Source organism: Elephas maximus, chromosome 2 (genome assembly GCF_024166365.1).
Source record: "Elephas maximus indicus isolate mEleMax1 chromosome 2, mEleMax1 primary haplotype, whole genome shotgun sequence".
Classification (NCBI taxonomy): domain Eukaryota; kingdom Metazoa; phylum Chordata; class Mammalia; order Proboscidea; family Elephantidae; genus Elephas; species Elephas maximus.
This window is the reverse complement of record NC_064820.1, coordinates 36,301,328-36,328,267: the sequence shown is the minus strand read 5'-3', so window position 1 is coordinate 36,328,267 and position 26,940 is coordinate 36,301,328. Positions and strand designations below refer to the sequence as shown.

At 40.1% G+C, this 26,940-nt stretch overlaps 1 protein-coding gene across 3 annotated transcripts in view; it reads right to left on the bottom strand.

Annotated features, from left to right (window-relative positions):
- Positions 1 to 26,940, bottom strand: part of CDH6 (cadherin 6) — a 152,320-nt gene that overhangs the window by 72,280 nt on the left and 53,100 nt on the right. The window lies entirely within an intron of this gene.

The window sequence follows — 26,940 nt, the reverse complement described above, 5'->3', positions numbered from 1 at the left end:
GAACTGCCAGAAATTCAGGTCGGTTTCAGAAGAGGACATGGAACCAGGGATATCATTGCTGATGTCAGATGGGTCCTGGCTGAAAGCAGGGAATACCAGAAGGAGGTTTACCTGTGTTTTATTGACTATACAAAGGCATTCGACTGCGTGGATCATAACAAATTATGGATAACATTGCGAAGAATGGGAATTCCAGAACACTTAATTGTGCTCATGAGGAACCTTTACATAGATCAAGAGGCAGTTGTTCGGACAGAACAAGGGGATACTGATTGGTTTAAAGTCAGGAAAGGTGTGCGTCAGGGTTGTATTCCTTCATCATACCTATTTAATCTATATGCTGAGCAAATAATCCGAGAAGCTGGACTATATGAAGAAGAACGGGGAATCAGGATTGGAGGGAGACTCATTAACAACCCGCGTTATGCAGATGACAGAACCTTGCTTGCTGAAAGTGAAGAGGACTTGAACCACTTACTAATGAAGATCAAAGACCATAGCCTTCAGTATGGATTGTACCTCAACATAAAGAAAACAAAAACCCTCACAACTGGACCAATGAGCAACATCATGGTAAATGGAGAAAAGATTGAAGTTGTCAAGGATTTCATTTTACTTGGATCCACAATCAACAGCCATGGAAGCAGCAGTCAAGGAATCAAAAGGTGCATTGCATTGGGTAAATCTGCTGCAAAGGATGTCTTTAAAGTGTTGAAGAGCAAAGATGTCACCTTGGAGTCTAAGGTGTACCTGACCCAAGCCATGGTATTTTCAGTGGCATCATATGTATGTGAAAGCTGGACAACGAATAAGGAAGACTGAAGAAGAATTGTGGCATTGGCAAAGAATATTGAATATACCATGGACTGTGAAAAGAATGAACAAATCTGTCTTGGAAGTATAACTAGAATACTCCTTAGAAGCAAGGATGGTGAGACTGCTTCTAACATACTTTGGACATGTTGTCAGGAGGGATCAGTCCCTGGAGAAGGACATCATACTTGGCAGAGCATAGGGTCAGCAGAAAAGAGGAAGACCCTCAACGAGGTGGACTGACACAGTGGCTGCAACAATGAGCTCAAGCATAACAACAATTGTAGGGATGGCTCAGGACTGGGCAGTGTCTCGTTCTGTTGTGCATAGGGTCGCTATGAGTCGGAAGCAACTGGATGGCACCTGACAATAACAACAACAAGCTTCAGCTCAGTAATTTTACCCTTGTAAAAATGGTACGGGACAAACGTAGGTCTTCTTGTAATTCATGTACTGACATTATTCTATTATTATATCTGGTAAGGATTTGTTATGGTTAAAATGAATGAAAGGAGCCCTGGTGGTGCAATGGCTAAGAGCCTGGCTACTAACCGAATGGTCGACAGTTGGAACACACTAGCGGCTCAGTGAGAGAAAAGACTTGGCGATCTGCACCCATAGGATTACAACCTAGAAAACCCTGTGGGGCAGATCTACTCTGTTCTATAGGGTTGCCGTGAGTCAGAATCAACTCAACCACCCAGAATAGCAACAACGAAAATGAATGACATACCTATTTTAGATTTTACTTCATGTAAAAATATGAAATGGAAAAAAAAAAAATGACACTCCAAGCATGACCTTACATGCAAAAAAAGCTGTAAGGTTAAGATGCTGAATGGCCATGAGTTCAGTGCAGTGAAGGGAGGAAAGGGACCGGGAGCAGCACAACTTGACAAATGAGGGCCCGTGGTTGGCCGCCGAGCAGCCTGCGAACAAGAGGACCACGTGACAAGCAGTCGTCAGACATGGCGGCTCACTCTGCAGACGCCCGGAAGAAACCAAGACCACGAACAAGTAAGGTCATATGTAGATACTGAATTTTAAAATAGCAGGCATGGTTGTTCAGTCAGGAAATAACCAGAAGATTAGGTAGTGGGAGGGGAAAGAAAGCAAAATATCCCCCTCATCCTGTCCTCTCATGGAATGAGAGCGAATTGATTAGAAACTTCGAAAACTCTGTGAAAACTAGAAGGGAACTGCCTCATTACAGCCTTGTGACAGTTTAGCAACGGGCTTAAAAGGTGATTTAATACACTATGTCTCTACTTTTTATGTTCGTTTTGTTGGGATCCGGGTTTTTGGGGGAAGTTTCTATTTTCTACAAGCAATCGTTAGTATTTTCTGAGATCAGACGTGCAGAAGTGGTTGATCTAGAAAAATAGTTTGAATCTCTGCAGAAGCCTTGTTTTAGTGATGTGTAGAAGGTAATTAAGATGTTTATGCATAGCGGGGCAAGGCACACAAAGCGTTGATAACTGCATACTTTGAAAAATTATTTGCCTGGCAGCCAATATGCATATATACTTCCATCTTCACAAGAGTACACAGTCAAGTCCAGTTTTATTTAATGCATGCCATTGAGGAGGAGACTGGGCCTCATTAATTCAGGTTCTACCAATTTAGAATAAGTGATAATTAATGCAGAAGCTGGGCTGAAGTTTTCCTTTGATTAGCAAAACCCTTTTCCTTACATTATAGGAAATTAGTAGTGTAAAAATATTTCATAGGGATGTATGGAATGTGAAGACAAACCACAGTATCTTCAAGTTTCCTCAGGTACTTTGGAATCACCTTTTACTTGCAAATAATTAACATGCTAATTAGAAAATTTCTTTGTTGACTGAATTGTTTCTCCAGTGACTTATGTTTGATAACATTTTGAATGGCTCAACTGTATTATCTGGTTTGAGATGCTGATTCTATTACACTGTTGGCAGACAAACAAATAAGTAAATATTAGATAGATTTGAAAGCAATATAACTACTTTAAAGTTTTAGAATTCAGACTTGCCGTACATTTGTTCTGGTGTTCTTGATTAATTCTAATCAGTGCTATCTCACTATAATGTTATCTAGGCTTACAATTAAACCAAGCACATTCCTTCTTTGGTATGCAGAGTCTTAGCTTTGTCAGCGAAAGCACAGCAAGGGTTTAGTCAAGCAGCATTATTAATATACTTTAACCATATGCCATAGTAAGAGAATGTTTAAAAATCTATTACGAAATTGTTTCTTTAAATAAGTGCTATGCGTATAAATACTGCAGCATAGCACTTTGCTAGGAGTCCCTGGGAGGTGCAAATGGTTAAGTGATTGACTGCTAACCTAAAGGTTGGTGGTTTAAACCCATCCAGAGGTGCTTTGGAAGACAGGCCTGGTGATCTGCTTCTGAAAGGTCACAACCTTGAAAACACTATGGAGCTGTTCTACTCTGCACACATCGGGTCGCCACAAGTCGGAATCGACTGGACAGCAACTAACAACAACAGCAGTACTTTCCTACTCCAGGAAAACATTTCTGTAAAAACTGCCTGTACTTAAGTCATCCTAGTCCAATGGTGTAAGCCATTAGCACAGTATTTTTTAGCATATGCATCATAAATCCCTCTTTATTAATTTTCATTTCTCACATTACGTCATCACTGAAGTAGATACCAGCTAGTTATTTATGGCTGTTTGACATCTCTCCTGGTCCTAGTGCACTCCAAGTATGAGACTGAAATCTCTCTAGTCCCACACTGTCTTTGGGTGGAATGGGGGAGGAGGGTGGTATTTATCCCATCAAAACCTAGCAAATTCGAGAAACAGAACTGTGATATCAGGATGAGTCCAACAGTGAAGCAAAGAAGAATGTGTCTTCCTACAGGTAAATCTTTAAAAATATATGTTATTTAGTCTGTGCGAAGACTTTCACAGCCAATTAAGTTTGCTCAAGATCAATTTTCTGATCACCGAGAACCTTTGTTTTGAATAGGTTGCCACCTGCTGTGAGTAAAAGTAACTCTGTGTAACATGGTTGAGCTTCTAGAAGTGGTGACATAAGGGTGGAACCGATTTAACATTCTCGGTAGGGATTTCACATGAAGTCTTCATTTCTAAACCACCATTTCATTTTTCTGTAAATGTCAAAGTCACTGTTGAATAAAATTGGTTCAGTTTCCTGAGTGTAATGAACTCCATTGAAATGTGTCAAACAGCGTTGGCACGTCTGGCCATGTGGCACTTTTCTGGTGCCAATTGATCATTATGGCAACGACCATCACATGATGCCTGATTTTTTGGTAAATGTTTATAATTTGTGGATAATATGCCAATCTGTTTGCAAATTGACATTATTTCCAGATGAGGCTATTTCAACAGTATTACCCTCATTCTAAAATCATATTCCACACATTGCATTAATGAAGATAAAACCAAATGTGTTACAGGACATAACATGGTGTTTTATATGGAGTTGAGGCTCAAGGAATATTTGTTGATTTGAAATACACACCTGGGACAAAAAACAAATAGACAAACAACAAACTTGAATTAGATGTAAAGGCAAAGTTCTTTTGTCACCTAGCAAAAATCTCAACTATTTTAAGATGAGAGGCAGTATCAGGATATGGCTAAGGGCAGACTGTCTCACCTTATGTCTGGGCTAGAATCTCAGCCCTACCCAGCATGGACAGGTAGGGGATCAATTTGTGTCCAAGAGATGGTATTACTAGTATCTGGAGTCCCTGGGAGGTGCCTAGGTGGTGTAAATGGTTTCATTCAACTACTAACCTAAAAGGAGCCTGAGTGGAGTAAAGGGTTTGGGCTTGACTGCTAACCCAAAGGTTGGTGGCTTGAACCCACCCAGCGGCTCTGTGGAAGAAGGGCCTGATGAATGGTTTCTGCAAAGATTACAGCTAAGAAAACCCTATGGAGCAGTTCTACTCTGTAACACATGGGGTAGCCGTGAGTCAGAATGGACTTGATGGCAACTGGTTATTAATAGTACCTAGCTCATAAGACGGGTGTTGGGATTAAAGGAAGTGATTCATATGAGGTCTTAGCTATTAACATTAAGATGGCTACATCTGCCTAAACTGGCAAAGGATATCTTATTTTTGTTGTTTGGTGCTGTGGAGTTGGTTTCAACTCATAGTGACCCTGTATACAACAGAACGAAACACTGCCTGATGCTGTGCCATCCTCACATTCGTTGTTATGCTTGAGCCCAGTGTTGCAGCCACTGTGTCAATCCATCTCCTTGAGGGTCTTCCTCTTTTTCGCTGACCCTCTACTTTACCAAAGGATATCTTAGCAGAGGTTATCGTCGGCCATCCATGGGTCACTTTTTGCCCCTTGTACCTTTTTCGTTTTCACTTTTGCAATTAAAATGAAATCAGTTGCTGAGTTTTAAAAATCAGTAGATCCACAGTTCTATATTAACCTGAAACCACAGATGTTCTGGTGCCACTTGTATTCCTGGAGTGAAGGGAGGAGGCACAGCTCCAGGAAGCCATGCAAGGACTCCCCAACTTGTCACAGTTGCCACTGTTCCTTATTCTCTCCCCAACTGGGGCCTTGCCATCTCACTTCCACTGCGTTACCTTAGACCAGCTTGCTTCGTTCTTTGTGCATCCTGTCTAGCTCCTGTGGCCCTTTGAACTTGGGGATCCTGCCTTTTCTCAAAAGATTTATTCATAGGAACAAAGGAGAAGAGAAAGCATTTTATACTTCTCCTTAGCTATTCATGCTATGAATTTTAAACATCTGTAGCAGAAGATATGTTTGGGTTGCAGAAATGTATGCAAGACTTGGTTTCATATTTGTCTCTGCTTATATGCTTCCCAGCAACTATGTCAATTCTTTTGGACATATAGCCATTTAAGATAATGAAGCACGAACAAGCTTGGAAGATGTCAAAACCCATTTATACATTCATGGGAATGATTTCAATGAGTTTTCTCTTCTTTTAACAGCTCAGTGGAAGGGGAACCCTGGGAGTGTAGGTTGGGAGCTGTGGGCTAGCACAAGAGAGGCACCTTAGTGGGCATGACGGGGTTCAAGACAGATTTAATTTTATTAAATTGCACAAGAATTCACATGGTTGGCTTGACCATTAACTAGGGAAACTTGGCACATCACAAATGATTTTTAAAGGTTTATGGCACAAAGTTTAAGTGCTCTGCTGCTATCCAAAAGGTTGGTGGTTTGAACCCACCCAATGGCTTCATGGAAGAAAGACCTGGCAATCTGCCCCTGCTGTAAAGATTTCAGTTAGGAAAACCTGTGGGGCTGTTCGACTCCATCACATGGGGTCTCTATGAGGCAGAGTTGACTTGACGGTACCCAACAACAACTTGTGTTTTGAGAGGTGGAGACTTTATTTTTGCTGATATGATATCTAAGCCTTTTATTAGCGACATGAAGTCTAATTCATAAGTAACAATGCTAGTTAACATGTGCTGTGTTTCAGTCCCCAAAATTTGTGGGAGAGGGTAGCTGAAAGAGCTGAACGGAAGGGTCAAAGAGAGTGGCTATAAGAGGCAGACAGAAGAACTAAAGGCCAAATGAAACCAGTCAGGGGCTGGTCTTAGGACAGTGTAATGTTTCCACATTTCCGTGTCAAGGACAGTGGCTGGCATATAGTAACACCAGATTAACATTTGAAAACTAAATGCATGTATAAATGAATGCCTGAATGAACAGAAGATGGTCTAAACGTGTGAATTAATGACTACATGCATAATGACTCTAAGAATGAGCAAATGAATACCTCACAGCCCTTGAGGGTATTACCATGTTGCAAATACAGCACACAGATATTCACAATAATGGCCATAAATCATTAAGAAAAGGTCCAAATTCTCTTGAATGTTTGGTTTGAGAAGGTATGGTTATGTATACTAAATATTAGCAAAATTACTGTCAAAAGTTGTTGGTATTGAGAAGACCTGGGCTTTAGGTCTCATTGTCTCTCTCTTTCTTCCCTTGTTATCTTGGGCAAGCTACTCCACATCTCTGAGCTTTGGTTTCTTATATATGAAATTAGCACCAGTATGCTAATATCCAGAGCTCTGGTGGCGCAGTGGTTAAGAGCTACGGCTGCTAACCAAAAGGTCAGCAGTTCAAATCTACCAGTTGCTCCTTGGAAATCCTATGGAGCAGTTCTGCTCTGTCCTATAGGGTCACTATGAGTTGGAACTTACTCGATGGCAATGGGTTTGTTTTTCATGCTAATACCCAGAACAGAATAGCCCAGTGCTTAGAAGTTCATTCTTAAACTAGTTTACCTGTTTAACACCCATCACCAATACTTCAGAGCCTTGAGAGATTGGCTTGATAAATGACTTGATACCACATGCCTCAATCTTCTCATCTTTAAATTAGGAAGAATAACCTTTTGGGGTCTCTGAGGAATCACCCAATAAATAGCACCCTTTGTTCCCCTCCAAATTCCAAAGAAATTAAGAAACAAAACAAAGAAGCATTAGACAGAGGTCAAAATATCACCTTTATTACTAAGAAAGGCCAGGTTGAAAAGGTAGCTTAGTGTTAGAGCTGAAAGGGCTTGCTGAGTAAACCCTAGAATTAGGAAGACTCCTTATAGAGTCAAGTCACATTTTATTTTGACCTTTCTTTGAAAAGAGCAGAAATGGTTCCTACTTTCTGAGAGAAGCCTCCAATTCTATAATGCAAGGCCAGAGGGGATGCCATTCTGCTCCTACCCAAGGCCGGCTTGGGTACAGAACCTGAGGGTCTCAAGAAAGTGATTGGGAGGAATCTGTTTTAATCCTCACTAGCTTAAAAAAAAAAAAAAAAATTGGAGCCCTGGTGACTCAGTGGTTAAGAGCTTGGCTGCTAACTGAAAAGTCGGCAGTTCCGATCCACCAGCTGCTCCTTGGGGCAGTTCTGTACCATCCTATAGGGTCGTCATGAGTTGGAATCGAGTTGATTGCAATAGGTTTGGTTTTTTGGTTAGCTAGAAAAATGTCATTAGAGACATCAGTGATCCTGAGGGCCAGCACTTAATAATTACTGACGAGTCTGTACTTAAAGCTTTGCTTTTTGGAGTTACCCATAGCATCACTAGAAAGAACAAAGGATGAATATTTTAAAGATGGGGAGTTTAAAGCGTCCCTGAAAATATCTTTCACTTCAGGTCAATCGATGTATTACAGGCAAAATGAATCCTTTCGCATCCCTCCTCATCTTTCTCACTACACACACATACGCACACACACACACACACACGCACGCACACACTTGGGAATACAACAAAGAGGGATAATGATCCAGGTTTTTTGTATGCTTCAGACACTTGACTGTTATCATTGAAAAGTCACCGTGGCTATTCTCAGCCACGAGGACAGAGCTTTTTATAGAGGTATTGTAACCCTTTACACCAAGCTATAAATAAGAAAGAATTATCAAAGCCCCACATGATGTTTGGATAGCTTTGTTCACTCAATCTGCTTTATGTAACTTTTTTTTTGCAGAGGATTCATAATCTAAATTAGATGCTTCTCATAATATTCTGGTGTAAAAACTTAGAAGAAATTCATTTTAATAAATATCATACAACCACTTCCCAAATTGCAAGCTTACAGGGGTACTGTGACATCCAAAGATTTATGGAGATGAACTGAAGTAGAAGGGTCCTATGCCTCTTAGCTAATTCAGACGAATGTGAACTGACCATCAAATTAAACTTGTACTTGACAGAAAGACAATGTGCTTGAATAGGTTGCTGGATGTTTTATCAATTGTGATTGCCTTCATCTAAAAACTTTAATTAGAGCCTCTGTTTACTTGATTCACATTGCGCATAAAAATCATGCAAAACAATTTAAAAGAGAATTTTAATTATACTGCTAAAGAAATGCCCTTGTTCAATGTTTACTAAACACTTGCCAGAACAAGTTAATTAATACATGTTTAAATAAGTGAAAGAAAGAAGGGAAACAAACAAACAAAAAAACACATTCATCTTTTGTCAGGTTATACTGCGGTTGTCAAAGAAGTTCCATTTCTAATTTAACGACTTGCAGCGTCACGGTGCACATGTGTAATTATACACAGTGAGGCACCGGAGCACAGCGAAGGCCAGTGGAGAGCTAATTCCCACTGGAAGCTGTTGTTCACAATAATTGCGCATTGTTGCTTGAGGCTCTGCGGCCATCAAATCAAGCGCTTTTCAGTTCAGTTCATCTCTTCGCGTAGTCCCTGGTAGAGTATCACAATGTTCAGATGTTGCTTTTTAAATAAGTTAATAATATAGCCTTCTAACTATTTAAAGCTACAGAAAAAATACGTTTTAAAAGAGTATGATGTGTAGAAAAAACATTTGATATAATAAGTTTTTAGCTCTAATTTTTAAAAATTTCTTTTATTTTTTTTTTTATGGTTGAAAATATACACGGCAGAACATACACCAATCCAACAGTTTCTACATGTACAATTCAGTGACACTGATTACGTTCTTCAAGTTGTGCAATCATTTTCACCTTCCTTTTCAGAATTGTTCCTCCCCCACTGACATGAACTCACTACCGCCAAAGCTTCCTATCTAACCTTCCTAGTCGCTGTTGTCAATTTGATCCCATACGGATAGTTCTTTAAAAAAGCACAGTGCTCAAGGAAGACATTCTTTAGTTTTAATTTTAATATGCCACCAACTTTTCATTTTACTTGCCTTTTTAGATTTCCCATTTCCCCCATCTATTACAGTAATCCAGGATTACTTGGGTTAGTAAAGATTGATATTGGGATGCAGTTGATAATCTACTAAAAAACAAAATGAAAAATCATTCTGGGATATGCTGTTAGCTCAGTAGCTTTATGAAATAACAGAAGGAAAAGTATCCAAAATAATTTTAAGTGCCTTTGGAGAAATAAGATACATACCTGCCGTTACTGGTCCCTACCATTATTAAGAAAAGTATTTTCATAAACAGATTAACAGGTGTCTACCTTTTCTTTCTTTAAAGAGAAGACTATTTTTAAAGATCTACTTGCTAAGGTAGTTCATGATCTTTTTTTCTGCAAACCATTCCAATGACTAACAATCTCGTTCAGAAGCCCATCTGAAAAGAAATCTCTTATGAAGCCTGTTATAGTTTGCTCCCATACTGCTGAAACTGGTGGCCAAATTTCTCAAACCATCTAAGGAGCGACAACCTGTGCAGGTCTGGGAAATGACATTGGCTTTAGGAGCAGGTCTCTCTTAGCCGTTCTATTTGAAATTCAACTAACAGGCCTGGTTGGGCTAGTCGAGAGTTGAATTAGGTTTCTCCTAGGCTCTGGTTGAATTGTTAAAATAATTAAATATGATGGAGTATGTAAACACTTAGCACGTTGCTACATAAGCATCCAATAAATAATAGCAAGCATTTTATTGTTATTGGTGCCTACTGAGAGCTGATCATATGCTGTGTGAATGTTATGTGCTGAGTTGTACCCCCCAAGAAGATATGTTGAAATTCTATTGCTGTTAGGTGCTGTCCAGTCAGTTCCGACTCATAGCGACCCTATGTACAACAGAACGAAACACTGTCCTGTCCTGTGCCATCCTCATAATCGTTTTTATGTTTGAGCCCACTGCTGCAGCCACAATGTCCATCCATCTCGTTGAGGGTCTTCCTCTTTTTTGCGGCCCCTCTACTTTACCAAGCATGATGTCCTTCTCCAGGGACTGTTCCCTCCTGGTAACATGTCCAAAGTACATGAGATGACGTCTTGCCAAACTTACTGCCAAGGAGCACTCTTGCAAATCCTAACCCCAGGTATCTGTGAACATGACCTTGTTTGGCATTTGGGCCTCTGAAGATGCTCTCCGTTAAATTAACATGAGGTCATACTAGAGTAGGGTGGCTCCTAATCCAATCTGAGTGCTGCCCTTATAAAAGAGGAAAAGAGACTCAGACAGACAAAGGAAGGATAGTCATGTGAAGATGCATCTCTAAGCCAAGAAACATCTGGGCTACCAAAAATGGAGAGAGACAAGAAAGGATCTTCTACTGTGAAGGGAGCTTGGCCTGGCTGACATGTCACTTTGGATTTCTAACCTCCAGAATGATGAAACGATACATTCCATTGTTTAAAGCCACCCACTTTGTTACGGCAGCCCTAGGAAAGAAGTACAGTGAGAATAGAACATATAACAATCTGCAGTCTTTGGGCCAGTTAAGACGAGTAAAGAACAATAAGTGAAAGTATCATAAAAGATACTCTACTTAAAAATCAAATCGAAACAAAATCCTTTTTGTTCTATATTTTTTTGAAAAGAAAACTGTATACCTAGAAAAAAGCATGTTTTTGTACTTGAGCATGCCACTGACTTGCTCTTGAAATTTAGCTGGCAGGGGAGATAGAATTTCCTAATGTATTTTCCTTAATAAAATAAGAACCTGAAGGGCCAGCATATTTGCACACCTACCAATTATAAAATGAGTTTCCCTGAATATGAACACTAAGCCAAAATACAATTTAGACCTATAAGCTACTGTCACACTCAGCTATGGTTCCATTGGGAGCATCAGGGACTGTTATTTGATTAGTGTTTGTTCAATGGCCTTTAATGCAACTGTGGGAGCCCTGGTGGCTCAGTGGTTAAGAGCTTGGCTCTCAACCAAAAGGCCTGCAGTTTGAATCCACCAGCTGCTTCTTGGAAACCTTATGGGGCAGTTCTGCTCTGTCCTGGATGGTCACTATGAATCGGAATCAACTTGATGGCAATGAGTTTGGTTTTTGGTTTTCATGCAATTGTTTATTTTTTTCTATAACACAGAAGAAAGTTTTTTTTTTTTTTGTAGAGTGTGTGTGTGTGTGTGTGTGTGGTGTTAGACACTTCTGAAACATCTTAAATGTATCCTCGGGAGTCAAGTGTTTCTTAACATTCTGACTTTAGGAGATATGGTGGCTTTGTTGCTGATGTAGAATTTCAGATAATTGTAAATAAAAATCAGGTATCCAGGGTTATAAATACCTCATTTTACATTTTCTTTAGCAACAGCAAAAAAGTTTCAATTAATTGAATTGCAGCCAACTACAAATAATGCCAGAAGTGCAATACTTGGTGCCCCAGGTCGTGGGCAACCATTCATTAAGATGCAAAGGATCTGCATTAAAGGCTCCAAATACAGGATTTTTGTTCCAAAAAAAAAAAAAAAAATTTTTTTTTTTGATGGGTATGGACTGAAATATCTCAAAAATGCAGTTTCAGCTATATGGGAAAAGGGAAATTGGGTACAATCTTTATTTTGCTTGCTCTGGAATTTTTAATAAGGTTCTGATGTATCTTTTTCAAAAATGAAAATAATCTCAAGTCAGGGCTTTCATTTTCAGGAAAAAGAAAACCTTTGTATTCCATGTTATCTTTATTTTAATTAATTAACTTAATTAATTAAATGAGTTCCCACTGAGGGAGAGGGATGGGAAGTGCAAGATCTTTTTGAAATGTTTAAAGCCACCCAATTGGGAATTTGTTAACAGTGACATACCTTAGATAGAAAAGAATATTTATATATGGTGGATCTCAAAGAAAATATTTTCCCCGAATCGTCTGCCAAGGCACCGACAGAAAGGGATTATTTTCAAGAGACAATTAATAATCTTTCATAGTATCTAGATTTATTGGCAGTATAATTGTGTGTCTGTGTTTGCTAGAGGGAGATTTCTGGAATATACACATTTCTTCATGTTGCTTTGTGGTGGTTGAGTTCAAACAAGAAGAATTCTGAGAAAAAGATCAGTACAACTTGTTAGCCTCCAGTTTGTCACCCACCTATACAAGATTTAATGGTGATGTTAACCCAGAGTCTCAAGAATAATTACAGTCTAAAACAAGGCCTTAGAGAGATGAAAAGAACTATATAAAGGGAAGGCTGCCATGAAATAGAAATTGCACAAGCAAGGTAACTTTCATCGTGTTGAGTAAGTGCTTTACTATGGGATTCTTTTTTAAATTAAGGTGTCTAGTAAGTTGGATGAAAATAAAATGTGTATGATTAGCAGTGACTATCTTGGCCTGGAGTAGTTGGGTATGAGTGGAAAAAGGACAGAGAGGTGTTTTTTTTTTTTTTTTCCCCAAGTCATTACCAGCTTTAGTTCACAGAAAAGTTATTTCAAATACTTGCTTTGAAAGGCTGCTTTGAGGTCTGCTTTTAATTTGAACAGTTAAATATGGTATTCATGCTAGTGAATCTTTTTACTTGCTTTAATATCATCAGGAAGAGAGCCTCCTTGGCCAGAGTAAATAGTATCATTTCTTAAAAGAAGAAATACACAATGTACATATTTAATAAAAACCTTTAAAACAACTTCCTTATGTTGGCTAAGCACCTTTGATTATATACGATAGGCTTTTAGGTTTTTGAAACTCAACTGCATCGAGCCGTATGGAAAAATTTCTAGAATAAGATTTTAGCAAATAAATAACCTTTCACAAGTTTGGCTGTTGAGCCTTCTTTGGAAGCTGTTTGGGCTGCAGTTTAATTTATTTTTGTTTTTTTTTTAGAGGTCCTTTATTTTGCTAGTACAATTAAAGTAAGCCACAGGTTGTATAAACTTGAAAAATTCCTAAGAATAAGATAGGGATCGCCATAGAATTTTGGTCATAAATCCTCTAAGACAAGTGCTTTGAAATTTTCTACATCTTCACATACTCCCACCAACTGAGAAATACTTGTTTTCATGAAGAGTGAAATGAAAAGTTTTTTAAAAAATAGAGTGAATCACCACTTTTCATAGCTCAATAAATTGCCACCTGCATGTACACTTCCAACTGCTTATAACTAAAGAGAAATGACTTTGTCACTTGATCTGTTTGATGAGAGATTGTTATTGCAATTGCCCTTTGAGACACCAAGCCACCTGCCACAGCATCCTGGGCTCATTTCTTGTCCAAGGCGATCCTCCCTAGTCAGGACAAGAACGGCAAACCAATATGCCACCAGACATAAGCCAGTGGAGCCTTCTGGTTGAGAATGGGCTTTGACATCAGCTAGATATAGGTTGAAATGTTTATTTATGTAACATTGGACATGTCACTTAACCTTTTGAAGTTTTAGCTTTTTCACCTTTAAAATAAGGGTGATAATAATATATTCCCCTGGTATTAATGCAGAAATCAAATGGCAGGGGTTAGACAAGGAGTAGATACATAAAACCTATTATTAATTCAATTTTTAAAATGAAGGTTTGATGAATTGATAACTTTCGAGACCCTTTTCTTTTTCACCATGTCATTTTAGATAAAGTGCTCCATATGGTTTTCACAGGCTGAGTTTCAAAAAGTGGATCACCAGGCCTTTTTCTTCCCTGTCTGTCTTAGTATGAAAACTCTGCTGAAACCTGTTCAGCATCATAGCAACATACAACCCACCACTAACAGATAAGTAATAGATGTGCTTGAGGTTCGATGACTGGGATTTGAACCCGAGTCTCCCATGTGAAAGTCGAGAATTCTATCCTACACATCCCTATTTTGGGGCAATTAAAATCTCCTTAGCGTCAGGAGGTTGACTCTAGAAATCACGGCATGTGCTCAATAGAGGTTGAGTCTCCTCCTAGGAGTCCTGGGAAACTTGGAGTTAATTTTGCAGATTAAGTGATGAGGATGACAAAAGCCTGTTTTAGGTGCATGGCTATGTAGACAACCCGGTTGCTGGCTTAGGTTAAATAAACTTGATTTTAACTAAAAACCCAATAAGTGATGAGGACGACAAAAGCCTGTTTTAGGTGCATGGCTATGTAGACAACCCGGTTGCTGGCTTAGGTTAAATAAACTTGATTTTAAGTAAAAACCCATGATAAAGAATAATAATTGCTTGTATCAGTTCTCAGCCTTCTGTCACTTGAATAGGTTAAACAAATATTCAACTTAATAGTAAAAACCCCATAGCTTCCGTTGCCAACCATTAACCCTTCTAAGCCCGTGGCCTGGGACACAGAGGTTGAGGAAATTGTAGAGGTAGGATGGTGCTGGTTAACGTTTCTTCCTGGACAAAGTCCAATAAAGTGGGAAAGAGGGAGGGAAGGAGAAGAGAGAAAAGGACATGCTTTGTGGTGGTCCATTTATAATTATAACGGAGAGAGGATTGGCATCAAGATATGACTTTATCTCCCGGTGTCTGCTTCAGTTTTAGTCGGTGGAGGTAATATATCCTTATTCCTGGGGCCCAGGACTTTTTTGTCTTTCGTAGTTTACAGATGGGGCTACCATCTCAATTCAGTAATCAGACTGTGTCATCTACACATAATGATCGAAACTGCAAACACGACTTCTCATAAATCGTCCCTCCTCTGCTCCGGCTTACTTCCTGCCGAAATCTGCAGTGGGGAAACGAGTGTGCTTCTTCTGCTCCCTCTCTGCCTCTCCTCACCCACATCCCAGATAATTACCTTCTCTTCTGCTCCTTGTCAGTGGTGAGGTGGTTAGTAGGGAGGAAGGGTGAGGCCATAGGATGGTTCTTTATGCTTCTTGGACCTGGCCAGTTGTTAAAGCTGGTGTTTCTGGATGGCTCAGGTGGAAAAGCAGCACCAACTTTTTCTCTCTTGAGTACTTTGATGGGTTCCTCAGAGGTTCCCTCACTCTGGAACCCCTCCTCCTGTTGTCCTCGTGCCCCAGGCATAAATGGCTCTATTCAGGGTGGCCTACTAGGACATCTTATACAGGGCCAGGCCACTTCTAGACTCTTTTTGCTGAGGTCACTTGCTCCTCCGGGCAGCCCCATTGCATAGAGCCCGAGTGACCCCGTGCCAGCTTTTTCCCTTGTGGGTCACATCGGCTCTGCTGAAAACGCTCACACAGCCTTATCCTGGCAAACTCAGGGTCGAACCCAGTCTGGTAGAATACCCCTGGCTCAGCCACCTAAACAGTGAGTCAGCGCCTCTCTTACTCTCTCCACATCCCCATTGGAAGGCTGCCTTCAGACTACATCCTGCTTTTTCTCTCTCTAGTTTGAGTCAGAAACTAGTGACCCTCTGTATCTCCTAATTGTAGGGAACACATTTCACAACTATTTTAATGCGTAAGGCAGTACCAGGATATGATTAAGAGCAGTTTAGGCTAGAATCTCCGCCCTACCCAGCACTGGTGAGCAAGTAGGGGATCAGTTTGTGTCTTGATTTCTTTATCTATAAAGTGGGAGGGTATTAATAGTACCTGGAGTCCCTGTGTGGTGCAAACAGTTAACACGCTCAGCTGCTAACTGAAAGCTTGGAGGTTCTATTCCACCCAGAGGTGCCTTGGAAGAAAGGCCTAGTGGTCTTCTTCCAAAAAAATCAGTCATTGAAAACCCTGTGGAACACAGTTTTACTCCGACACTCCTGGGATGACCATGTCCCCATTGACATGTCCCTAAATATTAAAGTCTTTCTTAAGTAGGTTTAGGATTGGAAGTTAGCAGCCTCTCTTACAAAGGAGGGAGGGGACTTGGCAACTACAGAGCTTTCCAGAGAAATTTATTCACTAGTTTCATCTTAGAATCCCCACTCTGACCCTTTTTATGTTGTTGATCTGGTGAGGGTGTCCTTCATTCCATTTATAAATTCTGCACATGATGGGAGTTATTAAATCTACCCCTTTGTTGTATAAATTACAGTGGTATTTCAGCTGAATCTGAGTTAGGAAGATTCTTCATCCTTGTTAATTAAACACAGATCTGGCTTAATCAGTTATGTAAAAATAAATGAACATTCCATTAAAAAAACCCTTTGCCCTCGAGTCAACTCTGTCTCCAACTCCAACTCATAGCGACCCTATAGAACAGAGTAGAGCTGTCCCATAGAGTTTCTAAGAAGTGGCTGGTGGATCTGAACTGCTGCCCTTTTGGTTAGCAGCCTAGCTCTTAACCACTGCGCCACCATAAGAAAAAGAAAAATGTTGCCAAACTTAATCACTGCAAGGCATTTAACGTCTCCGGGCAGATAATCTAGCACTTGAAGCTTGATTTGACCATCAAAACAAGCCTGCACAAAATCGGCCTGAAATTGTCATAAAAAGGGAGAAATTTTAAAATGGTATCAAATTCACATTATGAACTTTTCCTTTAAAAGTAATATTCATAGGCTTGGTGCCAAACCTATGAGTGAAATCTGAAGCAGACATTTCCTATGCACATTTTCGTGAGGGATCGTGTTGACCAGAGAGTAGATAAAATACCGGTTTGTTTTAAAGGCATGTAGCAGGGATCCCAGTCTGAGCATGAGCCGTGTTTGCCTCTGGGATTCCAACTGGTCTAGATGTGTCTGGCAGACTGGTGGGTCAGCCTGCCCAGAGTGTCTGAGCATGAGACACCATGATGCCTCCCAGGAGAGAAATTCCCCTCGGGGAGGAACCAGTAACAAGCCTGAGCCATCACACTGGAAGAACAACTCTGAGCACAGTGTAGTGCTGCCATTTGGATTTATCCCCCTAGGGACTCAGGTCTGAGTCCTGGGGAGAGAAGAGCTGTGAGTAGAAACCAAAAGAGCTATTTTCATTAAAGTCTTCTGAGACACTGAAGATTCAGATGACCTGAGTTCCCCGAGGTCCTAATCTCCCCCTGTGCCTTCCTTGCTGGAAAAATTGCCCCCCTTCCTCTGTCTGTTGAGATTGATATAGTCTTACTTGAAGATGGTCTAGTAACCTCAGTCGGGATAGTCGCCTCGCAAGGGAATGTGATTCTCCTCATGCCCCCACCTCACCGACCCTCATTGCCTCTAGACCTGAATTGAGCTGCAGACCTCAGCATGCCTCACAGGGCCAATTGCAAAAGCAGACCAAGGAGAAGATTGTTTTCACACCAAAAGAACTGTAAGATTTTGAGGAATATGTGTGGGAATTGATCCTAAGGGTGTTATATCGGGTATCGAGGCACACACCTTTAGATTGGGCATGTAGGCACTTAGCAGAGATATTCTTGGTTCTAATTATTTGCTTGGCTGGTTGATTCAAAACTTGCTTCAGAAGTGAACTATGATTAATGAAGCTGAGAGGCCAGAGATCCATTGGTATAACATAGTAAAAGGAATCCAAAGACTTAGGGAAACAGGAAGTTGAAGTGGATTTATCTTTTGTTACTGCTCATCCACCTTAACTAGTTCCCTCACCTGCACCCATGACCCTCGACACATACACACATATCTCAGGGGCCACAAAGAACACTCCTTTCATCAATATATTGACAAAATATACTTGCATCATTGCTGAGTGCTAAAGAATTGTTTTCTGTAGGTTGGGGATAAATATGAAGATGCTACCTCAAATGTCACTTTGAGGACTAAGCTACACCTGACCTAAGCCATGGTAATTTCAGTGGCCTCATATGCAAAAGCTGACCAATGAATAAGGTAGATGGAAAAAGAATTGATGTATTCGAATTATGGTGTTGGGGAAGAATATTGAATATACCATGGACTGCCAAAAGAATGAACAAATCTGTCTTGGAAGAAGTACAGCCAGAATGTTCCTTAGAAGTGAGGATGGCAAGACTATGTTTCACATACTTTGGACTTGTTATCTGGAGGGACCAGTCTCTGAAGAAGGACATCATGCTTGGTAAAGTAGAGGGTCAGAGAAAAAGAGGAAGACCTACAATGAGATGGATTGACACAGTGGATGTGAGGATGGTACAGAACTGGGCAGTATTTCATTCTGTTGCACATAGGATTGCTATGTGTTGGAACCAACTCAGTGGCACCTAACAACAAAAACAACAACAACAACAACCACTGAAATGGGCTTCCTAGTTGCAACAATGCCTGTATGCTGCCAGGTGGCAGAGGCAAGGTGTAGCAGGTAACTTCAAGAGGCAAAGTCAGTATGGTGTTACAACCAACACCATGGCCAGAGTTTTGATGAGACAGAGGCAACCCGTAGACATCTTTGGTAGTGACTAATGGATCATAGAGATCCTAGGACTGCAATAGATTGTCTGCTAAGGTCCTCCTTGATCTGTAGAGCCACTGGGCAAATGGAAGAAGAATGTCACTGTGTAGTGGATGATTCATCTTGATTATCAAGGAGATAAAAGATTGGTGCTTCATAATAGGGGCTGAGAGGAAGCCAGGTACCCTCTGGAATAACACTCAGTACTACCATGTAAGGAGGCAAAAGTTAACGAAAGAGTGGAACCACTCTGTGGCAGAGACTGCAATATAGTCACCAAAACACATTTCCTCTTCCCTCCTGGGCATGTGGTTAGACTGTAATTCCCAGCCTGCCTTGCAGCTAGCTGTGGTCATGTGACTAAAGTCTGTCAATGGAATGGGAGGAAAGTATTACATGATACTTATGAGCCCTGCCCGTAAAAACCTCCCATGCAATCCGCTTTCTCTTTCCTCTGAGGTTTAATGGTGAGAACTCCCAAGTCCCTGGAGGAGGTGGAACCACAAGGTGGAGGGAGACATGGTATCTGAAAGGCACCACCATTTGACAAAGGGCACCATTTTTGAACTTTACTTAAAAGAGAAATAATAGTCTTTTGGGTAAAGCTGCTGAAATTTGGAGGCTTATCTGTTCCAGCAGCTAGTGTCACCCCAACTAATACAAACTCATTAAAACATGATTTTCCTGTGGGTCAACGGCACACTTCAGAAGAAAGTCTAGCCACGGGACATTATACTTTTACTATATCCAAGAGGGATGCTTTCTGCATGAGGGGACCCAAACTGCAAGCGACCCAAGTTAATTCATATACTAGAAGTTGAGCTAGGGTGGATCTCTCACCTTAAGAAACTGTGCATTTGGGAGGCTCCTGCTGGACGCCTAAAACTCTCACACTTGGGCTGTATGTGAGAACTAGGCATGTGCATGCCTGCTACACAGACAGCACGGGTGGCCAGTGACAGTAGGCCATCACCAATAAGACAAGAGACACTTGCTTTGTCCATCTCCCTCCTATCCGTATCCAGCAGTGAGGAGCTAGCACCAGAGGAGGGTGCAGAGAAGGAGGATGAGAGAAACAGCCCTCTTTCCAACCCCAGTTTCTAGAGCTGAAGGCTGGCTGAGGCAAGAGAAAAAAAAAAAAATCCCAAACTCGTTGCTGCTGAGTCAATTCTGACTCAGAGTGACCCTATAGGACAGAATAGAACTACCCTATAGGGTTTGTAAGGAGCAGCTAGTGGATTTGAGCTGCTGGCCTTTTGGTTAGCAGCCAAGGTTTTAGCCACTTCACCATTCAGGGGTAAGGCCACAGGGTGCAAAAGAGATTTAGATTGTATATGACATTGGAATTCCAATCGGACAAGGCTACACTAGACTATATAAATAACCAGGCGACCAGAAAGTTATGAAATTTTCTCATGATGTCATTACAGAGTGGGAAAGAGAGACTGAACAGAGCATGAAGGAATGTAACCATTGATGAAAAATAAACCCATTTTGTTCTGGTCAACTCTGTCAAACACAACTTAAAGTGACACCATTGTCATACACTTACTTTATCTACTTTTCATTCTGTGTTGCCACATGAGCCTGAAGAATAATCAAAACAAACCCTAGCATTATATTTTCTAATTGTGGGAAAACCAATCCATATTAATAAATAAAAATAGCTGTGTTCATTTCACCAAAGAGGCTATTCCAGTGGCCAGGAAACGTGAAAAGATGCTCAGTGTCATTAGCCATTAGAAAGACACAAATCAAAACCACGATGAGATACCACTTCACCACCATTAGAACAGCCTGTGAACCTATTGCTGTTGAGTTGATTCTGACTCAGAGTGACCCGATAGGACTGAATAGAACTTCCCCGTAGGGTTTCCAAGGAGCGGCTGGGGGATTCGAACTGCTGAGCTTTTGGTTATCAGCGGAGCTCTTAACTACTGCACCACCAGGGGTCCTTTTAGAATGGCAGTGATCAAAAAACCAAAAAATAACAGGTGTTGGCGAGGTTGTGGAGAAACTGGAACTCTTATCCACTGCTATGGGAATGTAAAATGGTACAGCCACTGTGGAAGACAGTTTGGTGGTTCCTCAAAAAGCTGAGCATAGAACTACCATATGACCCAGCAATCCCAATTCTGGGTATATACCCAGAAAAAGTTAAAGCAGGAACACAAACAGAAACCCGTTATACCAATGTTCACTTTTCACAATAGCTGAAAGGTGAAAACAACCAAAATGCCCATCAACAGATGAGTGGATAAACAAAATATAGTAATATGTACAATGGAATACTACTCAGCCATAAAGAGAAATGAAGTCCTGATGCATGTCATAGCATGGATGAACCCTGAAAACATTATCCTGAGTGAAATAAGTCGGTTGCAAAAGAACAAATAGTGTATGATCCCAGTTATAAGAAACAAATAAATAGAAACGAAAGGTTGTTAGTGGTTACCTGGGGTGGGAGGGAGAGGGGAAGGGAGAGTTTTTGCTTAGTGGACATTGAGTTGATGTTAATGGTAGTGGAATAACTTGGAAAAGGATAACCATAATGGTCGCACGACATGACGAATGTCATCAGTGTCACTGAATTATATACATAGAAGTTATCGAATTGGCAAATGTTTTATTGTGTATATTTTCACCATGATTAAAAAAAAATAGCTGTGTTTCTACTTGGCAGATGGTGGGCTATCTGAGAAAACTGAGGCTCTCAGCTCTCATAAAGGAAGGAGACCCTCTCGATGGAGCTGTTGCTCACGGGATACAAGGTAACTAATTTGTTCAGGCTCATATTTCTGCTGCAAAAATGACCTAAGTGGTCCGGCTCTATCTCCACACTTTGTCTCTAAGTGAAAGACAAGAGGCTGCAGAGCGCTCATGTTGGAAATATTCCCTCACAGTCCTCTGTGAACCAATGCATCTGTTGTTCTTCTTCTTCTCCCAAAATTGAAAAAAAAAAAAAAAAAGACGTACATAGAGTTAGCATTTCCTAAAGTGTGCTCCACAAGGCTCTAGTTCCACGGGATGTTAATAGATACTTATATGGGAGGGGTGTCTCTATGGTCAAATAACTTGAGTAAATGTGGATTAAACAAAAGGGAATAGTTTTCATTACTGCAGAACTCCTCACAGCCTTTAATATGCTGAAGTGTGCAGTGAATCTTTTGAGAGATCTGCAGAGAGCAGAATTTCCCAGACTTCTAAGCCCATGGACCCTCTTTTCATCCCAGATTATCTTGGGAGATTGAGTGTTCATCAACCGGTGCTTTGAGACCTGCTGGTCAGATTCATTGCCCCTTTTGCAGAAAGATTCACAAGTCATGAATTGATGTGAATAGAGATAACGACAGTGAAATTCTATTCATTAATCTAAAAGACCATTTGAAGAATTGTCTGTGTGAGAATTATGTGCTTTTTTTCCCGACTAGAGAGGGGCCATACCATCCCTTGATAAAGCGAAGGCTGGTGAAACTGGAATTCATGTTTCATCCCAACGCCAAAGAGCTATGAATTCCTCTGTGACTCCTCTAACACATAACCTTTGTATAAGAGAGTTGTAAAATGAACACTAAGCCTTTGCCTTGTTGCAGTCTTCACTTTTCATCACGTGTACTACCTTTAAATGGCCCGTGAGGCTCAGTGAAGGAGTGCTTGGGAGTCATACATTTTATTAAAATCGGGGCAACCTCCAAATTCCCTTTGCTTTTGAAAGTTGCTTTTATTAACCATTCATTTATAAATATTTTTCTTTCCATACACTTCTAGAGATGCTTCTTTATACCATTTCACATTTTTAAATCAAGGATTTCTAGGGAGTTAGGTTTTATTTCTAGAAAATTCTGAACATAAATGGAGAAACAATGTTCCACTGAAATAGTATGGATTAGAAACATGGATTCAGTGACCTCCAAAGGGTCCAGACGATAACTAAAATCACATCTCACTGTTTATAAAATAAAATAAACCTGAACCTGGAGTCAAGTAATCTAGTTTCTACTTCCGCTGTGTTCCTAATAAGTTCTGTGGCCGCTGGCAAGTTTCTTAGCTTCCCTTGGCCTCAGTTTCTTCCACTGTAACATAAGAGAGTTGGAAATGATGTCCTCTAGCAATATTTCAAGCTATAAAATTTTAGGATTCTTACACTGTTTTTTTTTTCCCCCATATTTCCACATTTAGCAGATTTCAATATGTAGCTGTCATTGTGGTGCCCTGCGGAGGAACATTCATGATTTCTAGAATCACGTATCCATGGCTTGTTGAAATAGATGACCTAACGAGCAATATCACTCCCCATCATTTTATAAAGGAAGAACTTGGCACCATTCTTCCAGCAAATTTGGGTTTGGGTGCTTGTGTTACTTAAGTGTGTCATTTTTTTCCCTCTGAATGTATATAGAGAAATAAACTTAGGAGCCGAAATTCAGATTAGCTTTTAATTTTGGAATGTTCTTTAATACAATTAAGAACATGGTTAAAAAAAAAACTGATTTTATATATATATATATACACACATAGCATAGGAAGAGGCAAAAATGTTTAGGGCTGTGCTGTCCTATATGATAGTCAACATGTGGGTACTGAGCACTTGAGATGTGGTTAGTCTGAATTGAAATGTGCTTAGAAAAAAAAAAAATTTTTTTTTTTTTATGAGTAAGATACACACTAAATTTTGAAAACTTAAAAACCAAAAAAACTTGTTGCTGTTGAGTTGATTCAGGCTCATAGCAACCCTATGGGTCAGAGTAGAACTGCCCCATAGAGTTTCCAAGGAGCCCCTGGTGGATTTGAACTGCCAGCCTTTTGGTTAGCAGCCAGAGCACTTAACCAGTACACCATCAGGGTTTCCTTTGAACACTTAGTTAAAAACAAACAAATAAACAAACAAAAAACAAAAAAATGAGTCCATTGGTGGCACAAACGATTAAGCACTCACTACTAGCTGAAAGTTGGCAGTTTGAATGCATCCAGAGGTGCCGCAGAAGACAGGCCTGGCGATCTGCTTCCAAAAGGTCACAGCCTTGAAAACCCTATGGAGCGGTTCTACTCTGCCCACGTAGGGTCGCTATGAGTTGGAATCAACTCCACAACAACTAACAACAAAAACTGTTAAAAAAAAAAAAAAAGAGAATATAAAATATTTTACTAGTAAATCAAAAAAAATTTTTTTTGATTACTTGTTGAAATGATAATATTTTGGATATATTGGGTTAAATAAAATATATTCTTAAAATTAACCCTACTTGTTTCTTTTTAAAATATGGCTAATAGAAAATGTAAAACTGTTGATGTGGTTCTTGTTCTATTTCTTCTGAATAGCACTGTGCCAAGAGGTCCTCTCAGGTGATGAAGGTAAAGATGCTTTAAATATCAACACTAAATTCTGCCTTATTCCCATAGAAACATTCATCAATATAGGTAGGTAGCTCCTAACTTTAAGTACGTTATGTTCTAAATTTTCCTGCCACTTTTCTGTCAGTTAGAATAATTTTTTACACTGAAAAAATATTAAAAAGTGGTTAGTTTTCTAGCGTAGCTCTAAAGACTATTTAGTCTTTAATGGCACTAAAATATTGCATATTACCGATGAAAACATTAGACAACAATACCATAGCAGTGACAATAACAGAACAAAACAAAAGAAAAGCAAAACAAAAGAAAAACAAAATCTTAATGTTTGATGTTTTGATTGTTTATGCTTGAGTTAATTATGTTCAAACAACGGAGAAATACAAATAGAATGCTTTGATGCGGCCCCTCAAGGACTTTGGGGGCATTTTCAAAGATTTAGACTTTTTATGTCTAATTTCACTACAAAGCTTGTGGTTTTCATTCTTTTAAGACATGGGTGATTCTCTCACTACCTTCTTTTATTTTGCCATGATTGTTGTTGTTAGTTGCCACGGAGTTGATTCTGATTCACTGCAACCCTATGTGTGCAGAGAACTGTGCTCCGTAGGATTTCCAAGGCTGTGACCTTTCAGAAGTAGATTGCCAGGCCTTTCTTCCAAGGCATATCTGGGTGGGTTTGAACAGCCAGCCTTTTGGTTAATGTCTTAGTCATCTAGTGCTGCCATAACAGAAATATCACAAGTGGATAGCTTTAACAAAGAGAAATTTATTTTCTCACAGCCTAGTAGGTTACAAGTCCAAAATCAGGTCGTCAGCTCCAGGGGAAGGCTTTCTCTCTCTATCGGCTCTGGAGGAAAGTCCTTGACCTCAATCTTCCTCTGGTTGAGGAGCTTCTCAGGTGCAGGGACCGCGTGTCCAAAGGACGTGCTCTGCCCCTGGTGCTGCTTTCTTGGTGGTATGAGGTCCCCAACTCTCTGCTTGCTTCCCTTTCCTTTTATCTCTTGAGTGATAAAAGGTGGTGCAGGCCATACCCCAGGGAAACTCCCTTTACATTGGATCAGGGATGCGACCTGGGTAAGGGTGGTGTTATAACCCCACCCTAATCCTTCTAACAAAAAAAATTACAATCACAAAATGGAGGACAACCACAGAATACTGGGAATCATGGCCTAACCAAGTTGATACACACATTTTTGGGGGGACATAATTCAATTCATGACAGCTAATTATAGTAATTGTTCTGACCTACAACAGGAAAAACAAAAGGGAAAGAGAGAAAGAATTTAAAAAACACAGTTCTGCCTGTATGCTCTCAAGGGGACAGCTGAACCAAGACAGCTCGGTTTGGGATTGGGAGAAAGTAGAACAGCTTTGGGGTGGGAAGGTGCAGGCAGAGAGTGGGAGCGAAGTCTACACGATGCAATGCGGGACATTTTTTCCTTTGAAGTAGTACTTTGCCATGGGTACACTTCAGATCTCACTCTGACAACACAAGGCATTATTCCCAAGGTGCAAAACTTCTGGATTCTACATACCAATACAATTTTCCCACTTGATTGTTTTTTAGAATACTTAAAATGTACACCAGAACTTGACTATGTTATCACCCTCTGCCACCATCTGACAGTTATGTCCTAGACTGAAAAATCCTTAAATGCAAAGTTTAAGATAATTAAAAAAATCAATCTGTTACTTATTTAAAAATCAAATGAAAGAATATTTGAAGAAAAAAAGATTTGAGCAGTCCTAATTTCAGTATACACACACACACACGTATACCACCGTCTGTCAGTTTGTCCTACCATGGTGGCTTGCATATTGCTGTGATTCTAGAAGCAATGTCACTGGTATTTGAAATACCAGCAGGGTCACCCATGATGGACAGGTTTTAGCAGAGCTTTCAGACTAAGATAGACTAGGAAGAAGGACCTGGTTGTCTACTTCTGAAAAAATTGGCCAGTGAAAATCTTATGAATAACAGCAGAACATTGTCTGATATAGGGCCAGAAAATGAGCCCCTCAGGTTGGAAGACACTCAAAATATGACTGGGGAAGAGCTGCCTCCTTCAAGTAGACTCAATCTTAATGATGTGGATGCAGTAAATCTTTTGGGACCTTCATTTGCTGATGTGCCATGACTCAAAATGAGAAGAAACAGCTGCAAACATCCATTAAAAATCAGAATGTAGAATGTACAAAGTATGAATCTAGGAAAATTGGAAATAGTCAAAAATGAAATGGAATACATAAACATCGATATCCTCGGCATTAGTGTGCTGAAATGGACTGATATTGGCCATTCTGAATCAGACAATCATATGGCCTACTATGCTGGGAAAGACAAATTGAGAGGAATGGTGTCCATTTATCATCAAAAAGAACATTTCAAGATCTATCCTGAAGTACAACGCTGTCAGTGATAGAATAATATCCACACACCTACAAGGAAGACTGGTTAATATGACTATTATTCAAATTTATGCACCAACCACTACTGCCAAAGATGAGGAAATTGAAGATTTTTACCAACTTCTTCAGTCTGAAATTGATCAAACATGCAATCAAGATGTACTGATAATTACTGGTGATCGCAATTCGAAAGCTGGAAACAACAACAAAAAAAGGATTGGTAATTGGAAAATGTGGCCTAGGTGATAGAAACAACACCAGAGGTCACATGATAGAATTTTGCAAGACCAATGCAAATACCTTTTTTCAACAACATAAACAGTGACTATGCACGTGGACCTCACCAGATAAAAAACACAGGAATCAAATTGACTACGTCTGTGGAGAGAGAAGATAGAAAGCTCAATATCATCAGTCAGAATAAGGCCAGGGGCCGACTATCAATTGCTCACATGGAAGTTCAAGTTGAAACTGAAGAAAATTAAAACAAGTCCATGAGAGCCAAAATACAACCT